The 17,501-nt window shown below is 33.4% G+C and overlaps 1 non-coding gene across 1 annotated transcript; it reads right to left on the reverse strand.

The window, feature by feature from the left end:
* Positions 1–3,998: 3,998 nt before the first annotated feature.
* On the reverse strand, positions 3,999–4,071 carry TRNAF-GAA (transfer RNA phenylalanine (anticodon GAA)). The gene has a single exon. It is a non-coding gene; the product is annotated as a tRNA-Phe (tRNA).
* Between the last annotated feature and the right edge of the window lie 13,430 nt (positions 4,072–17,501).

Consider the following 17,501-nt stretch of genomic DNA (forward strand, 5'->3'; position numbering starts at 1 on the left):
AGATTAAGAGGGTCATAAGGATCAAACCCTAGGGGAACAACATAAACCACACTAGTAGGAAGAACATATGTAGCAAGAATATAGGTACCAACTGAAGGAGAAACCACAAAAAAGTAACAAAGTTGATGTAGCAAGTGGGAGTGGGAGACATATTTGAAAAAAATGTTCATAGTTTTTAGGCATAGATTGTGTCTCTCAGTTTTGAGGGGTAGGTATCAAGGATCTACATAGTCACATTGTAGTAATCACCAATCGAATTGAACATTGGAATTGTGAAAATACATCAAAAATTTCATATGAGGATTGTGTAGATCTTGACCTCTTTGTACAATCCCCTAGTGTCATCAATGTTGAAGTATTTAACTATGTTGTAATTTTATGTTTAATATAATTATATTAAAAAATATTCTATACTACAAATGTTACTTTATAATCACATAATTATTGTCACTTAAATTAAAAACATACCTTAAGTTGTAATAGAAATCTCATTGCTTGCAAGTCTTAATTTTGTAACTTTTAAGTTTGATATGTATCAATGATGAAAATAGGTTCATATATGTGGTTGGTGTTGTAGTAACTTTGACACTATTTCTTAGTGTCCAAAACTGCAGTGGAGATTTGATGTCTCTAAGAAACTCACTATTATTTTAATGTCTTACACACTAGTCAAATCATCTATTATTATGACTATGATATTTTTGTTAGTAAAACTGGAGATCTTCATAAATCTAGTACATTTGTGAAAATACATCACAAAGTTCATATGAGGATTGTGTATATCTTGACATCGTTGTACAATCATCAATGTCTTACTTGGTCTTAGTGCTTCGTTTATACACCATATAACTCAACCTTTACCTAGGTACTCTTGTTATCTTTTATTTTCAAATCCTCTTCACTAATCAATCAAATGATAGCATTCAAACCAAATCAATAATTGTTTCACTAGCACATAGTAGGTTTGACATCAGTGACAAAATTATTATTGTTCCATGATAGGTTTCATCAATCTTCCTCATTTATATACTTCAACAATCTTCTTTAACACACTAACCCACAATGTTGATATAAATCCATAAGATCCATAACATCATGGCCACAAACCTTAATATGAGAGGTTTCACACAAGTAAGAGGATCAAATTTACCTACGAGAGGAAGAACACCACTATATTTGGAAACATGAGAAAATATTCATCTGTTAGAAAGAAAAAGAGGATTTTGGGGGAGGACCCAAATATATATTGGTCCAAAAGACCCATGAGAAAGTCTATCGAAGAATGCTTAGCAATAATAGGTGTAAAATCACAGAAACCCCCAACCTGAGCTTAAGAAGGTCATAAGGATCAAAGCCTAGGGGAACAACATAAACCACACTAGTAGGAAGAGTATATGTAGCAAGCATAGAGGCACAAACTAAAGGAGAAACCACAAAAGTGCCAAAGCAAATGTAGCGAGTGGGAGTGGGAGACACATTTAAAAAAAAATGTTCATAGTTTTTAGGCATAGAAAGTGTCTCTCAGTTTTGAGGGGTAGGCATCAAGGATCTACATAGTCACATTGTAGTGATCACCAATGGAATTGAACATTTTAATTGTGAAAATACATCACAAAATTCATATGAGGATTATGTAGATCTTGACGTCTTTGTACAATCATCAATGTCCTACTTGGTCTTAGTGCTGTGTTTATACACCATATAACTCAACCTTTATCTAGGTACTCTTATTATCCTTTCTTTTCAAATCCTTTTCATCAATCAATCAAATGATAGCATTTAGACCAAATTAGCAATTGTCTCACCAACAAGTAGCAGGTTTGAAATCAATGACAAAATTATGATTGTGTCTCTCAGTTTTGAGGGGTAGGCATCAAGGATCTACATAGTCACATTGTAGTGATCACCAATGAAATTGAACATTGGAATTGTGAAAATACATCACAAATTTCATATGAGGATTGTGTATATCTTGACCTCTTTGTACAATCCCCTTGTGTCATGAATATTCAAGTATTTAACTATGTTGTAATTTTATGTTTGGATATAATTATATTAAAGAATATTCTATACTACAAATATTACTTTATAATCACATAATTATTTTCACTTAAATTAAAAACATACTTTAAGTTGTAATAGAAATCTCATTGTTTGCAAGTCTTAATTTTGTGACTTTTAAGTTTGATATGTATCAATGATGAAAAGAGGTTCATATATGTGGTTGGTGCTATAGTAATCTTGACGCTATTTCTTAGTGTCCAAAACTTTAGTGGAAATTTGATGTCTCTAAGAAATCCATTATTATTTTAATGTCTTACACATTAGTCAAATCATCTATTATCATGACTATGATATTTTTGTTAGTAAAATTGGAGATCTTCATAAATCTAGTGCAATTCCTAAAATTCCAAGGTGAGGTGAGTTGGAAAAGGGAGGATTCTAATCAAAAGATATTATGAATATGATGTTTTTGTTAGTAAAAGAGATCGTCATAAATCTAGTGTAGACATGGGACAAGATGTAGTTACATAGTCACATTGTAGTGATCACCAATGGAATTGAACATTGGAATTGTGAAAAGACATCACAAAGTTCATATAAGGATTGTGTAGATCTTGACGTCTTTGTACAATCCCCCCGTGTCATGAATGTTCAAGTATTGAATTATGTTGTAATTTTATGTTTGGATATAGTTATATTAAAGCATATTCTATACTACAAATATTACTTTATAATCACATAATTATTGTCACTTAAATTAAAAACATACCTTAAGTTGTAATATAAATCTCATTGTTTGCAAGTCTTAATTTTGTGACTTTTAAGTTTGATATGTATCAATGATGAAAAGAGGTTCATATATGTGGTTGGTGCCGCAATAATCTTGATGCTATTTCTTAGTGCCCAAAACTTCAGTGGAAATTTGATGTCTCTAAGAAACACACTATTATTTTAATGTCTTACACACTAGTGATAATCACCTATTATTATGAAGTTATTATATTTTTGTTAGTAAAACAAGTGATCCTCATTAATCTAGTGCAATTCCTAAAATTCCAAGGTCACGTGAGTTGGAAAAAGGAGCATTCTAATCAAAAGGTATTATGAATATGATGTTTTTGTTAGTAAAATAGGCGATCCTCATAAATCTAATGCAAACATGGGACACAATGTAGTTGCAAATGATTTGACATCTTACACACTTGTCATAATCATCTATTTTGAGTATGATATTTTTGTTTGTAAAAGAGACGATCCTAATAAATCTAGTGTGATTTGTCAAATTCCAAGGTGATCATTCTAATCAAAAGAGGTGAACATGGTGCAAATGTTTTTTAATAAAAAATCAGAAGGGGTGAACATGGGATAGACAAGATGTAGTTGCAACAACCTCATAAATCTAGTGTAATTTCCCAAATCCCAAGGTGACATGTCTTCTAAATGGGATCATTCTAATAGAAGAGGTGAACATAGTGTATCATGTATGATGTTCTCTTCCTTCTCAACCACTTATCTCTGTTTTAATATCCTCATAAATATCACCTTGACAACACACATCATATTTTTGTTGGTAAAAGAGATAATCTTCATAAATGTCACTTTCACAATACACATGATATTTTTGTTGATAAAAAAGATAATCCTCATTAATGCCACCTTTATATGTTAGTCTTAAAAAAAATTTAATAACTCGAAGAGAAATATAAATTAGTAATCTCAATATCATAAATTTTTATATTTTCTGAATCCATTACAATGCATAGAGTTCATGAGTGTCAGTGGAGGTGCCAGGAGTCGAATCCCGTGCCTCTCGCATGCGAAGTGAGCGCTCTACCATATGAGCTACAGCCGTATGAAACAAAGTTAATGCTCGCTAATCAACCTCGTATATTTCAAAATTTTTTAAACTGTTCTTTCTGAAATGTCGGTTTAGCGAAACATCAATTATGCGTTGAAGATTATCACGTTGGTTTACTGAAATACAAATTACAAAATGCGGTGAGCGTGGATCGAACACGCGACCTTCAGATCTTCAGTCTGACGCTCTCCCAACTGAGCTATCCCCGCGATGTGAGAATTATCTAATTAAATTATATACATTTCCGTCTTTTATTCCAAAATGCTCTCCTCCACTCAGTAGCCAACATAGTATTTGTATATTAATACATCCACAATCTAATAAACGTTTTACCTTTTTTATATATATGGTATTTGCATCAATATAATATTTTAAGAGATTGTGGTAATTATTGTTTAAAATTATTAAAACAGTTAATAGTTTGCAATTTTATAATCGTGGTGGAGTAGACATTTTGGGGATTCAAAATATGTTACTTATTCAAGACAAATTTGCTTTGCTTCTCATCCTACAATATTTAGAAAATAAATTATTTTGATTTATAATAAATTTAAAATTATATCAAGTAAAATTGCATGCTTGTGTTTTTGGTTATTTAAACACTACATTATTCAATAAAATTTCATTTTAATGACTATTTTCACACCTTTAAAACTTGATGTATTCTTTATATTAAATTTAAACAAAAAGTTTTTTTCCAATGAATGTAAACACTATATGAATAAGCTAATGAACAAATGAAACATTAACATCTTATTAACATTAACATGAACATGTCAATTAACAATCTATCTTAATGTTTGATAAACATAAACTAGCACCAATTATAACATAACAATATTCCATCTTGTCATCATAAGCATAACCATGATAGGATCATCATGTAGATAGGTCTCAAATTCCACCCCATGCTAACCTTCTTGTGACCAAACAATTTTGTAATTTGAGAATGGATTTGTTGAATTTGAAAGTCCAACTTAAAATTTTTTTCAACGACAATTTGTAGTTGAGACAATGAAGATCTAAGATAATAAAAAATGTTGTGAAGCCTTATAAATACAATTTCTTGGCCATCACTATGATTATTAAAGATATCTTTACATATATTCATCCAAATATGCAACTAAAGAACATGTCTAACAACATCAGTAATAATATTAATATGTAAGCCAACCTTAGGAAAAATTTCATTTTGACTTAATTTGTGATTAATTTTTTTCTTTATTCTAACTTCTTCTCTTGCCACATACTCTATTCTTCCTCCCATAAGCATTGTTAATCTCTAGTGCTATTTATGCAACCTCCTCTAATTCTTACATTCTCCTTTGTCCATTAGAAGGAAACACCTTCTCCTTTGTAAGACATCATTAGCTTGCTCTATTTTATTCTAAAATTTACAAATGAAAATACTTCAGCACGTGCTTTGTTTTCAATTCTACAATTCACATAGTGCACCAAGTCATTATTTTCTCAAGCCTATCTTTGCTAAACTATAATTTCTCGTAAAAAATTAAGGAAAATATTTGTCTCTTAGAAATGTATAAGGCTTAATAGTGATTCTATCAGAACACTTTAAACAAGGTAGTAGTTGTTCAATTGTTTTCATCATTTTTCCTCAACAAAGTTCTCATTGAATGATTCAATAATTATATATAAATTAAAATGTGACAACAATTATTGCAATATTAATACCTTTATATTTTTAAGATGCCTTTAGTGTATGCTAATCTGGTGTTTCAAAAGTCTTTTGGAGCATCAATTGTGAATTTATTACTATTTTATTTAAAATTTAATAGAAACATTTCTTAATTTAATTTGAAATCATTTTTTTTATCAAGAATATATTTGTGTATTATTGATATAAAAAATAATATTGCATTCATATAGTTTACACATCATAACTAAATCTCCTTTCATATTACTAACTTTATGAGTCCTACCACTCTAAGCATCCCTTAGATTTGTCCTATATTGTCAAACCTGGCTTACATCATCATTCTCTATATCTGCAACAAACATGTCAATAGAAGCTATGAGAATCTTTAAGCTTCTTCCCAACCATTCTTAGAGGTCACTAAATAATTATTTTCAGATCAAAAAGTTAACTAGTCTTACAAAAAATGGTTTTTTTGAGAGTTCAACATATCTTTGTTCAAGCTTATCTGCTATCATTCCATCACTATTGATTTCTTTAACCTTGACCTAGCTCTTTAGTATTCTTCACAATGAGCATTTTAGGCTACAAAAAACCTTCTCAAAACATTATGTAAAAATTTACATTACCTCTGCAAGTTTGGTTATGCCATCACTCTACGCCTCGACAACAAGAGATTCTTTCTTGGTGAGGCACCTACAAGTTCCTCATCCATTCTAATGCCCTCATCCGCTCCTTAGGCCAAGTTATTTTATTTTTCACCCTCTTTCAAGAGTCCAAAACCTTCTTTTTGTAAGTTACTTCATCTACTTTCACCTGCCACCTTAAGAAAGGAACCATTATGAGCCTTCTAACATCATCCTCATCTTCAAAATACTTCCTCAAATCTGACCCCAACCTAGGATGGATTCCAAGCCTTCCAAGAGGTCCTCCTTAAACAATGCTTTGATTACCCTCCCTATCTCTTTAGTGCTTTTACCTATCTCTAAACCCTAGGCTATTATAATCAAAATGATATCCATATTTACTCTCCACTTCCTCTTCCACTCTAGAATCAAGGCCCAGTTACCCCCAACACAACCTAGATCATCTCATCACTTTTAATATTAAAAAGTCCATGTAGCCTTCCAACTTCATTGGTCCCTTAAAGCCTTTCTACCACTTCTCTATGTCAACAGAGAAAGTTCTTTGCTCAGATTCTCACCAAAATCACTTGCAGAAGTAAAGCATCCATAGATCAACATCAAAGAGAAAAAAGAGGAACACTATCAACCTATTGGTAGACTACAATGGGAAAAAAATATTGGAGGAGGATTACATAGATGACTAAGCCTCTAAATACTTTCAAGAGATCTACAACCCCCCAAGCAAGTCAAATTAGTATTAACACTCAAGAGGATATTTTAAGGATCATGCACCCGATTGTGGATGACCAAATGAACAATGAATTTACTGTCAAAGTTATGGAGGAGGAAGTCATGAGGAAAGCTATTTTTAGTATGAACTAGTTCAAAGCACTAGGCCCAAATTGATTTCCTCCTACTTTTTTTAGGAATGTTGGGATATTGTCAAGTATGATATTGCTCATGCTGCAGATAATTTTGTGAGAATGGGAAAGTTGCTAAAGGAACTCAACCAAACTTTCATAGTGTTAATACCTAAGATGGAGGGACCTGGACTTCTTGAGGAATTTAGACCCATAAGCCTCTGCAACACGATTTATAAGATCCTCTCTAAGGTCAAGGTGAACCCTATCAAGCCCCAGCTTGATAAGTTTATAGGTCCTTACTAGAATGAGTTTGTGATGCAATCATCACCACCCATGAGGTGCTACATTCTATGGAGAGGTGCGGGAACCTAGGTATGGCTTTAAAACTTGACATCTTCAAAGCCCATGATAAGATAAGGAGGGAATTTTTATTTGATATTCTGACCAAATTAGGATTCAAAGAGAAGTTTATTAGTATTATCCAAGCTGTTGTTGATACCATCTAGTTCTTGGTCCTAGTGAATGGGGCCCCAAGTACCTCCTCTCAAGCACTTAGACAAGGGGACCCCCTCTCTCCTTACTTATTCATCATTATAGTCGAGGCGATGGGAAGAAAATTAAAGGCCTTGGCATGAAATGACATGATAAAAGGCATTGAACCTGCCTCATCTAGTCCCCCGTAGGTGATCCAAATATTTGTCGATGACAAATTCCTACTTTGCCTATCTTCTATTCATGAAGCTAGAGCTTGGAAGACCCTTCTTAATTATATCATATTTCCACAATCCATCTCTAATGATTTGATTTTACTTCTGGATTTGATGTGTATGTTTTTTTGTCATCAATGTTTTGGATCACACTATGTGATCCATCATCAGGATGAAAGAAGGATGTAAGATGCATGCAGACTAGCCAGGCCAAGGAGAATAAAAATGTGAGAAGGGAGAAGGAGCACACAACATGAAGAAGAGAAAGAAAGAGATAAAAATAAATATTAATAAAAATACCTCTAAACTAGTAACTAGAAACAAAGAAGAATAAAAATGCAAGCGAGAAAGAAAGCAACGATACAACTAAGAAGGAAAATTGAAATAGTTATAGAACAAAAGGAATGAACAAATAAATGAAAAGGGGACGAAATATAAAAATACAAAAGAATGTATGTGCGTGTGTACATTCTTTTGTATTTTTATATTTCGTCCTCTTTTCATTTGTTTGTTCATTCCTTTTATTGTCTAACTGTTTCAAATTTCCCTCTTAGTTGTATCTTTGCTCTCTTTCTCACTTGCATTTTTATTCTTCTTTGTTTCTAGTTACTAGTTTAGAGGTATTTTTATTAATATTTCTTTTTATCTCTTTTTATCTCTTCTTTGTATTGTGTGTTCCTTCTCCCTTCTCACATTTTTATTCTCCTTGGCCTGGCTAGTCTACATGCATCTTACATCCTTCTTCCATCTTGATAATGGATCATAGAGTGTGATCTGAAATGTTGACGACAAAAAACATACACAATCAAATCTAGAAGAAAAGTCAAATCATTAGACCCTTCTTAACCAGTATGAGAGGGTTTTAGGACAATACATTAACTATCAAAAAAGAAAAGTGTATTTCTTTAATACAGACAAGGACTTGAGGAGGAAAGTGATCAAGATTATGGAATGCTAGGAGGTACGCTTACTAGATACCTATCTCAACCTCCCTCTCACAATAAAAGAAGTAACCTTGCAATATTGGAAGGGGCTCGTAGAATGCTTACACAGGAAGCTTGCGGGCTACAAAGGCAAAAATTTTGAGCAATGCAAGAAAACTTTAGCTTCTCTCAACCTTTTTATTGGGCATCCATGTGTACTTCCTATCAATCTTTAAAACTCTAGAAAGATATAAAGAAATTATTGAATGAATTCAAAGAAATTTCCTATGGTCTAGAACAAAGGACAAGAACATAATAAGTTTAGTTAGCTAGGAGAAAGTCTGCCAACCTAAGTTCATGGAGGGACTGGACATTAGAAGAATTGGGCATTTGAATAAGGTCCTCTTGGCTAAGGTTGGTTGGAAATTGATGTGCTCCTAGAGTAGTTGGTGTAGTATTATTAGGGCTAAGTAGGTCATGGGTGAAGCATTGCACCAACATCTTTGGATTGTGATGCTCCCCCAGAGACTAAAAAAATGGAACATTATTGTAAAAATACACAAAATGCTGAAGAAGGATGCTCATTGGGTGATGGAGAATGGGATCAAAGTCGTCTTTTGGGAAGATAACTGGCTAAAAGATGCCCCCCTCATGAATACCAAGTTGCAACCTCTAAGAGATTCATGTACTAGGCTTCATGGTACTCTAGTTTGCAACTATATTAACCTTGAGAACAAATGGAAAAGACTTTACAATCAGGACAATCATGGAATGAGGCTTCTTATGGAACTTCAGGAGATGTTATAGAATTTTCATATCCCTTCTATCCATTGGAGGATTTTTTGAGATGGAAACTTACCCCCTTTGGAGAGTTCATAGTGAAATTTGCTTATGCTTGTTGTCTTGAGGGTGGTGAATCCCCAAAGGAATAGAAAAATGATTGGCACCTTTGGAGCCTACCACAGATAAATTTTTCTATGGAAGTTTGGAGGAAGGTTCTCTCCTTGTGGGAGATTCAATGGTACCTCAATGAGAAACTCCATTAGTTTGTTTGTTGAGATGGTCCCTCTAACCACCCATACCTCAAAACCTTCTGGAGAAACATCCCCCCTTATGTGGCATAGAAAATATGGAAGGAATAGAATAATCACATATTTTAGGACAAGGCTTCTCCTAGTGAGGTGGTGGCTCAACAAGCGATCAGGCTATTGAAAGAATGTAGTAAGATCTGGCATTGGAATCCCCCTCAAACCCCCGGAGGGACCAAGATATGAGATGGGCCAATTCTTGGGGCCTAAGTCTAAAGGTGGAAAGATTCAAAAAATCTAAAGCTAATGCGACATAAAATAGTTTGGCACCCGCCCTCGAATATTGATTGAAACTCAACTTTGATGGGTCAACCATTGCTGAGAGGATGACAAATGGAGGTGTTATTTAGGATAATATCGGTAAGGTGGTGGTTGCCTATGCTAGGAACTATGTGTGTGGTGGGGGGGGGGGGTGGGGGACAAATAATGAAGCGAAAGCCTTGGCCCTTCTATGGGGAATGAGGATAGTGAGAGCTAGAAGAATTAATAAACTAGCTATTGAGGGAGATTCAATGTTGATTATTAATGTTGTGAAGGATAAAACTGGTAGGTGTGACTAGAAGATAAAAGAGGCAGTAGAGGAAATCCACACCATGTTGAATGGGATGTTTGAAGTCCATGTGGAGCATATATATCAAGAAGGAAATGATATTGTGGATGACCTGGCTAAAGTGGGTCATAATGTTGAAGGAATAAAGGAATGAGATGACGTCAACCAAACCCCACCATCCATACAAATGATGGTGGAAAGTGAATGTGTTCTATGTGGTGCAATTTAATGAAGGAAAAAAAGTGGCATAATGATGTGGATCCAGGTGAGTAGGAGCACCCAAGAGTGAAAAATCATAAGTAAAAAATATTTGGAAAGATTATGTGTTTATGTTATTTTGGGGATCCATCATTGTGAGCATTAAGTGCTATGGTGAGAGGACGATCCACGTGGATTTAGTTAGAATAATAAATCTGCCAAAAATGGGAGGTGTGTATAATAATAATGACAATTCCCTTACACTACACTCAATACACAACTGACAATGGTTAACTTCAATGGGAAAGGTATTGTTCACATGTTTTCAAGCTGGATGGGGATTGGAAAATGTGAAGCCTTGTGATTTAATGATGAGAATCGATTGCTTTCTTAGATTCATTGTTAGTGCTATATCTTTAAATGACCCCAAATTTTGACTTTTATCTTGCAACAAGGAGATGTCAGAGGATATGAGGATTTGGTGAAGATATGGGTGCCATCGACCACATTGAACTAGATATGATTGAAGATTATATCAGGAAGAGTGAGGCAATGTGTGTTTATTTTTGTGAAGGTGGTTTTTTGCCATTCATGGAGGGCATTGAAGGGTATGATGAACATGTATCCCTGCAATTTTTTGACATCTGGAATAATAGGAAGGTAAATTTTAATGGGGTGGTGTTCAAAATGACGGAGGAACTTGTTACACTGATTGGTGGGTTGTCTCTCGAGGGCAGGAGTTGGCACAAGTAGGCCAGTGTTTATGATGAAATGAGTATGAGAAATTTTTTCTACCCTAAGGAGAAGCCTGTTTGCATGAGGGGTGGTTTTTCAAGGGAGGACCTACCAAAACCTTGGGACATTGTGTGCTATGCCATTATGCATTACATAACTCTTGAAGATTGACATTAGGTGTTGTATAATTACCATTTTTCTATTCTAAACCATTTTAGGAACCAAGACCCAATTTCTTTCCCACACCTTATTTTGCATTCAATGGAGGATATTGTGTTTATTGTTAGGAGAAGGAGGGAGGAAGGAAAACTCTTCTATATTTTACACTAGGCCTTCATGTTCAAACTTTACAAGTTCCAACTTGCCCTCAACTTGCCTCTTTTGGTTAATCCTCTCACCACCATTACTTCCCAAGTCTCCATGGACCCTAGCCCTAGTTTGACCTCGAAGAAGGTAGACAATAAGACTCTAAGTAATAGAAAAAACATGAGTGTTATTGACTTTGCTATGAATACTAGGAAGAGTAAGAAAACTGCAAGGAGGTCTAGTAAAAGGCTTAAAATGGAAAAGTTTAAGACAACCCCAAGTAGGAGGTGAGTTCTAAGTCCACAAAAAGTGAAAGGAGGTCCACCAAAAGAAAGAGGAAGGTCATGCACTTTGGTTTAGGGGATAACGAGGTTCCAAGTCTGTCTCACATTTCAGACACCCTGGAAGCTAACCTATTTTTGGATAAAATCTTAGGGGAAGATATAACATCCCCTATAAAGGATGCAACTAAGAGTGAGAGGAAGGGGCATCATAGCCATGGGCAGAATTAGAGTAAAACCTGATTGGACAGAGTGGAGAATTCAATGCATGACTTGTCTAATAATCAGGAAGCCCTATGTTGAAAGGTTGAAACCCTAGTGGAGTTATCTACTAAAGTCATGCAATCAACGACCACCACTCTTTATTTTCTATAGGTGAGACAAGACGAGAAGGATGAGAGAAAAGAAAGTGAGATAACCTACTCCCTCTATAGCTTCCTAGTGGACGATTGTCTCAAGACTCTTTTGGAGAAACCTGTCAAGGAGGGGGTTGAAAAATTGGCCATGGAGGATCCTGATGAAAAGGAGGATGACCCAGAGGTGGAGGGGAGATAGCCCCTATGCTTGGTTTTATTTTATTTTGTCTAATGCTATGGTTAACTATGAATTCTATGCCCTTGGTTGCATTTTTAGTTGTTATGGATATTAATCATGTTATAAGCAACATTTGTAATATCGGCTGCTGGAATATTTTTTGGCATAGTATTAATGTTGAGGGTAGTAAAGCGAATACTAGTATTTTGTAGGTTAATACTAGGGTTCAAACATTAAGATGTTTTTGATGTTTTATAGGTCTAGAAAAGGTATTGGTTAGATAGTAGGGGTAAAATTCTCGGTTGGTCTCCATCCCTCTATACCAAATGGTCAACCCCCCCTTTTTGGCTGTTGAATAAATACATCAAAAATAGAAAAAGCAATTATTAATAAGAAAGGACCATCATTCAATTACCAAAATGATATCAAGCTATCCTTCACACTCCTTCACTTATCACAACTCAAAGTTTTCATTCAACCTCATTAATTATAACTAATAAATATTCATCATTATTTTAACATCTACAAAATCACCTTGCTTTTCTTCTTTCTTCCTATCACATAAGATACAAAAATTTGAGAGGTTTTAAATCATCATTCACCAAATTTCCACCTCAACCTTTTTCTCCACCACATAACCACACTAACAACTTCTATTTAATTTGAATAGAATTAAAGCCTCTAGCTCTGACCAATAGTAATGTCAGTTAACTCATCATTTTCTCTTTAAAAAAATTTCTTTCCATAGTCCTTTCTTTAAAATTTTTAATTAATAGTTAAGCTTGGAACAAACTCCCTAAATCCCAATGTTCCACTTTTTCCAAAATAAAGTCATCAACATTTTCAAATGTAACTGCCCATTTTGAAAGAGTGTCCACTGCATAGTTACCTTCTCTCAAAGTATGGATTATTTTAAATTGTTTAAAGCTCATTAAATCTTTATGAATTTTAACCAAATTTCATTTTGAAGATGTTATACTTGAGTTCTTCTCCTTTGAATAGCCTCTACAATTATCTTGGAATCCCCCTTTAAGTGTATCTTTTCAATCTTTGATAAATTTCCCACTCTCACTCCTAATAGAGCTACTTTTAGTTTTTCTAGATTATTTTTTCCATTTAGCAATTTCATAGTTGCAAAGGCAATAATTTCACTATACCAATCTCTTATAATCACCCCTTTACCCAAGGGCCCTATGTTTCTTCTAGCAGGCCCATCAAAATTAATCTTAATCCATCCCTCTTCTGGCCTAAGCCAAGAGAAGAACCCTCGTTCCACCTTAGATTTCTTTGTAGAATAACCAAAGCTTTGGAAATATATCTTATTTCTAGACCACTCCCTTTCAAGTGAACTATCCCAAGAGTTAAAAATAATGTTTGATTTTAGATGGGTTGCTTCTGCAATCACAAGCTCTTTAATTTATAATTATATTCTTCTTCTAACCCTCTCAATAGAATCTTGATTCCCTTGGAAAATCCTACGATTATGTTCCTTCCATATCTCCCATACAATAATGGACCAACATATTATCCATAGCTTTGATAAAACTCATTTTTCCTTCATATTTGCAAACCTTTAAATACATTCAAAGTTATGTTTTGAAGGGGGCCAAGCCATCCCAATTCCCTAATTATCCCTAACCAACATTCTTGAGAAAGTTTACATTCTGCCAATAATTGATCAACATCTTTTGTACATTTCTCACACATTACACATTTAGTCGAGCCCATGAAACCATACATCCTCCTCCTTTAACTAGTTACTAAATTTCTATGATTAGTAAGGTAGGAAAAGGCTCCTACCTTTGGTACAAAATCTTTGTCACAACATAATGTTTAAGGCCAATCCTCCAAAATTTGTTCATTTGTCAGTAATATATATCCCATCTTCATAGAGTATTTCCCACTTCTTCCTATACATCAAATTAATCCATCTTCCTCATTTGTGATAATCACATCTCTTTCCAAAAATGTCCTTTTCATAATTGATTGTTGCAAGTAAATCAAAATCAAAATTGATGTCTTTCCACCCCCATTGAGGACCTAGGGGAGTCAAGGTTGCTTCTACATTATTAGACAACTTGTCACCCCACAAAGTTGTTCCATGTTACATATGTTTAGCAATGAAATAAATGATTGAATCGTTGCCCAATTATACAATCGATTAGTTTTATAATCTATAATATATTCACCAAAGCATTATGGATAGGAGATTCCATTATGTTGGAATGAAGATGAACAATGGTCAAGAAGAGGGTGTGAGGAATCAAATCTTAGAAAAATAAGTAATGATAAATAGTTTTACCCACACAGTCTTAACCAAAGTGGCAATACACTGTCATGTGCATTCATATTAGGGGGCTTAAAATGCTGAAAAAAGAGAGGGAAATGTTGTGCCTAATGAGGACCCCCCCCCCCCCCCAAACCCCCCTTTTTGGCTTTTGTTGCCCCCCTTGATCTCATTATGATAGTATTGGGTAAGTGATATCGTGGACTTTTTAGGCTTGACATAGTTTGATAGTCAAGTAGTGTGGGCCAAACTCTTTTGGTTTCCCTCCCTCCCTCTCTTTCCTTTATCTTTTTTTGTCTAATTTTCAGGTTGGTGCTTTAGTTTCTAGGTTAATTCCATAAAGTAAATTTTAATTTTTTGAGCTTTCAAGGTTTCAAAGTTTCAAGGTTTTGAGGTTTCTAAGTTTTAAAGTTTAGAAGTTTTAGGTTTTTGAGATTTCAAGGTTTTCAAGTTTCAAATTTTTGGGGTTTCAAAATTTTGAGGTTATAGGGTTTCAAAATCTCTAGGTTTTGGGGTTTCAAGATGTTGCAATTTTGAGTTTTCAAAGTTTTTATATTTTGGGGTTTTGAAGTTTTTAATTTTTAGGGTTTTAAAGTTTTGAGGTTTTGGGGTCTCAAGGTTTGTAACTTTTACATTTCTTATAATCCAAACCCTCAATAAAGGGAATCCTATTATGAAACCCCCAAAACCCTTATTTCCTTTGTATATACCTTTACTATTTGAAACAAAACCCACTTGGGATTTTAGGGTTCTTGCAACCCCAACCTTGGATAATGAAACTAGGACATTAGACCCCAAACCTAGATCCCCTTTGTCATTTGGAATGACAATTAATTGGGGTTTTGAGATTTTTGATCCCCTTATTCGTGAAAGGGGAGTTGAGATCTTACAATCCTGAAACTTCAATCCTTATTGAAATAGTCTTATTTTGAAGGGGTCAAGGTTTCACTAGTCTTTGTACCCTCAAACCCTAAAACCACGAAGATAATCTACATGAGTTTTCTTCCTCTTCTTGAGTCTTTTGGGTCAAATCCTTTTCTTTTTTTTTTGCATTTTAAAATCTTCTTCTACTTATGCAAGTTATATATTAAGTCTTGCTTCAGAGTTATTTTTAGTTTTCAATAAAAACATGCTAAAAAAGGTTTTGTTTGGCTTGGAGAAAGGGCTGTTGTGACTTTTGTTTGACAAGTTTCTTCAATATTGGATAATCTGCATGTTCAATAATCATCATACAACTTGGTCTATTCTTCATCCTAGTATTGTTTAGGAGGGATGTTCAAATTTTGAATTATTCTCCATTGAGAGTACTTTGTAACATATTTGACCTAAATCAAAAAATCTTAATTTTAATGGATGCATTTCTTTAATAAAAAAAAAGAATTAAGGTTACATTTGATATTGATAGAATTATAGAATAATAAAAGTGACTCAAAACCTTTATAATAATTTATAATTTACTATAAAATATCAATTATAAAATATCATATTTGAGAATCTTGCTAATTGTAGTGTACAAGTTGTCACTCTCTCCACTCAAGCCAAAATGAAAAAACAATTATTTAAAAAAACCTTATGTGAAAAAGGTCAATATAAAGAGTGGACCACTAAGTCAAGGGTATAGGTAGCCATAAAATTCACACAACCATTTTCACAATATTGCTTTTGGCTAGTTTTGGAGAATATTGAATGATATATCAATATAAATGAAAAATCTTATTTGAAAAAAAAAGCCATAATTCATTATGGAATGTAATTGGAGGGCTTCCTCTAATAATGATAGTTTGGAAGAAAAGAGCTAAAATCAAAATGGAAACTAAGAGATCTCTCCTTAATTCAAATGATATATCTCTAATCATTCTTACAATTACTCTAAAATATTTACTAAATGTACTTTAGAATGATTATTCAAATTAGTCTTCATATTTTTTGTTAATGATACATATAGAACAAAGAAAAAATTATGTTCATTTCATCTAAATTAATGAATAGATTTGTGATCACTTTCAAAATGCCAAAATTAATACATCACTTTATAACTCACATGGCACTTGCCATTCAATCTTAATTTTCTTAATAATCTATTAAAAAAAAATCTTATCAACCAAATCACTATAGTGTCTTATGAAAATAAATTCAAATAAAAAAAAAAAAAGATTTTGTGATAAAATAAGGAATGCATCTTTGACATGTAGGTCATCTTTCTTTCCATATAATTCTCTTAGATGAAATGAATAATGGTATGAGTGGCCATCTTCTAAATGTAAATGTACATATATGGTTATTGATGGATATAAAATTTATCAACGAGTCTTTAAATTGATTTTGATTAGTTTTGTAAAAATTAGTAGTGGTGGTTCTAGGTAAATAGGGGTGGGGTATTAGTAGTCCTCTGAGAAACTCCAATTTCTATAATTATTATTTATTGGTTTCTTCAAAATCCCTAATCAAAGGGTTAAGAAATTTATTAGTTTCTTTAACATTCGTAATTAAAGGGTTAGGTAAGAATGGATGAAAAATCATTAGAACATTAAGCAGTAAAATATGAACATTCATAATTAGAACATTAAGCTGCAAACAAATGAACCCTAAAATATTAAGCCACATAAAAATGAACTCTAAAATATTAAGCTGCAAAAAATGAACCTTAAAACATGAAGCCCCCCCCCCAAAAAACCCTAAAACATTATAAGACAAAAAAAAAAACCTAAAACATGAAGCCCAAAAAAAGCCCTAAAACATTATGCGACAATTGTGTGAAATCAAAGAAAGAGTTGCAAGTACTTTCTTTTCACCTTACCTTGGATTAAGTTGTTTGACATGATTGTACCCATCTTGAGTAATTGGTTTAATGAACTCTAAAATATTAAGCTGCAAAAAATGAACCTTA

This window comes from Cupressus sempervirens, chromosome 10 (assembly GCF_028749045.1).
Source record: "Cupressus sempervirens isolate cs-2001-9-10 chromosome 10, ASM2874904v1, whole genome shotgun sequence".
Classification (NCBI taxonomy): Eukaryota; Viridiplantae; Streptophyta; class Pinopsida; order Cupressales; family Cupressaceae; genus Cupressus; species Cupressus sempervirens.